A 2,175-nucleotide genomic window follows, 5' to 3' on the forward strand; every position below is an offset into this window, starting at 1 on the left:
CTGGTGATGGGGATGCCATACAGATTCATGTCAAAAATACCGAACTATCCCTTTAAAAGTAAGATTCCAGGTTCTCCCTGCATCTATTGAATCCATCTTCTTATGAACTCTGATCAGCTTTCATGTTGCTGCCATATTTCTGGGTTTATTCGATTTGGACATGCGCCGTTACCTTTTCGACCAAACCCAAACTTTTCCGTGCAGGCCATAAAGTTGCAATGGACTTCATGTTTGAATATCAGAGTAAAAGAGCCGGAAGACAAAATGAAAGCCATACTAAACAGATTACGGATTTTTAAAAATAAATTATTAACATTTAATTTTATTGATGTTTGTGATGTATGGGGTATAAAAACATTTAGAAGAAAGCAGAGATTTTAAAAAATGAAAAAAGACCAATGAGCCACGTGACCCAGCTGCTAGAGCAAAGTCTACAACCGTTAAGTTGAACTGATGAAGTCTTTTGTTTCTCTTTGAGTCTTTAGATTTTTCTTTTTTTTTTTTCCTTAACAATTCACATGCTGTAAAAGAAAATCAGCTTTCTGGTCATGAGGTGTAGTGCTAAGTCTTTTAAAACCAATCAAATATGATTAAGTTCAAAGAAGCTCTGGCTTGTTTTAGCTTCCCTGATCAAAAATGTGTGATTTTCTTGCAAAAAGGTTCCCTCAAGCATCAAATTATACATTTATAAACCGGCAACACCTATTACTTACTGGGCATTGCCACAAGTGAGAAACAGCACAAAGAAAAAATCTAGATGTTTAAGGCTTCCCTACGTGTTACCTTTATTAAAGAATAAAATAAATTAGCTTTACACGAAATTTACAAGTCAGAATGTTAAATGTTTCACCACATTACCCGTAATTTTGCATTAATCACTTTACAAACCTGCTTTTTATTTCCAGCTCAGGCTGAATCAGACATAAAGTCCCTTGTTGAAGTCCAATAGGGACCTCTAGAGGCCACCATTGTAATTACAGACACATTTACAAAATTTTAACCTGAAAAAAAATACAAGGTTGAAAGCATCAAAGCAGGTGGATTTATATGAAACTAAGTTTATTCAAGCACCACAGGTTTTTAAAATTTATTGAATAGTTATGCTATATTGATTAAAAAACACCAGAAATGTCAAAATGTGTTTGTTTTAAAAATCTTTTTCATTACTTATGTAATAGAAGATTACTGAGTGAAGTGAAACAGACTGCTTTATTTAGAGTCAACAGTTTGCTGACCATATACCACTATTTGAATCCTATTTCCAACTTATCATTGAAAATACAACTTTAAATTTGCTAACTCTTCCACTAGATGGAGTGAGTAAGCTGGATCTGTACAGTGAGTTATTGTTTTACTGTAGTAGCAGTTCATGTGTAGTAAAAAAGACATTTAGAATTGTTAAATTTAAAAAAATGAAGACAGACTGTATGATCAAGGAATCAGAAGCATATATTGAGAATATCTCTCTTTAAAGAGCGCATTACAGGATCCCCTCATGACTTAAGTAGAAACAGATCATACATACAAACAGATCGCCCCATCATAATATGGGCATTTTAATTAAATTAAATTCAGTGTATTTATATAGTGCAGATTAACAACACATGTCATCAAAAGACACTTAACAGAAACAAACAATACAGTCAGATTGGTTGAAAGTTTCTATCAACGCAAACCAGTTGATTGATTGAGTCAATTACTTGCAAGACAAACTCCTCCTGGATGAGTTTGCGGCAACACTTTTCGCTTGCATTGTGTCTTCAACAATCCCTCACACTAAGTTTGCATGCAGCGACAGTGGGGAGAAAAACTTTCTTTTGATAAGAAGAAATCTCCAGCAGAACCAGGCGAGGTACGAGTGGCCTTCTGCCAAGGCTGACTGAGGTTCAAGACAGAAGCAGACATACAGAAACACGCAGCGATATATAAAAGATAACTATTAACCAGCTCCACCTGTGGCCTCGTACAGAGAAGACACAGCCAAGCCAAAGAACTCCGAGCTAGCTCCCATGTCAAAGGATAAAGCAGAGCACATACACTCACCGGCCACTTTATTAGGTACACCTGTCCAACTGCTTGTTTACACTTAATTTCTAAGCAGCCAATCACATGGCGGCAACTCAGTGCATTTAGGCATGTAGACATGGTCAAGACAATCTCCTGCAGTTCAAACCG

The sequence above is a fragment of the Cyprinodon variegatus genome, unplaced genomic scaffold (assembly GCF_000732505.1).
Source record: "Cyprinodon variegatus isolate N-32 unplaced genomic scaffold, C_variegatus-1.0 Scaffold1392, whole genome shotgun sequence".
Taxonomy (NCBI): Eukaryota; Metazoa; Chordata; class Actinopteri; order Cyprinodontiformes; family Cyprinodontidae; genus Cyprinodon; species Cyprinodon variegatus.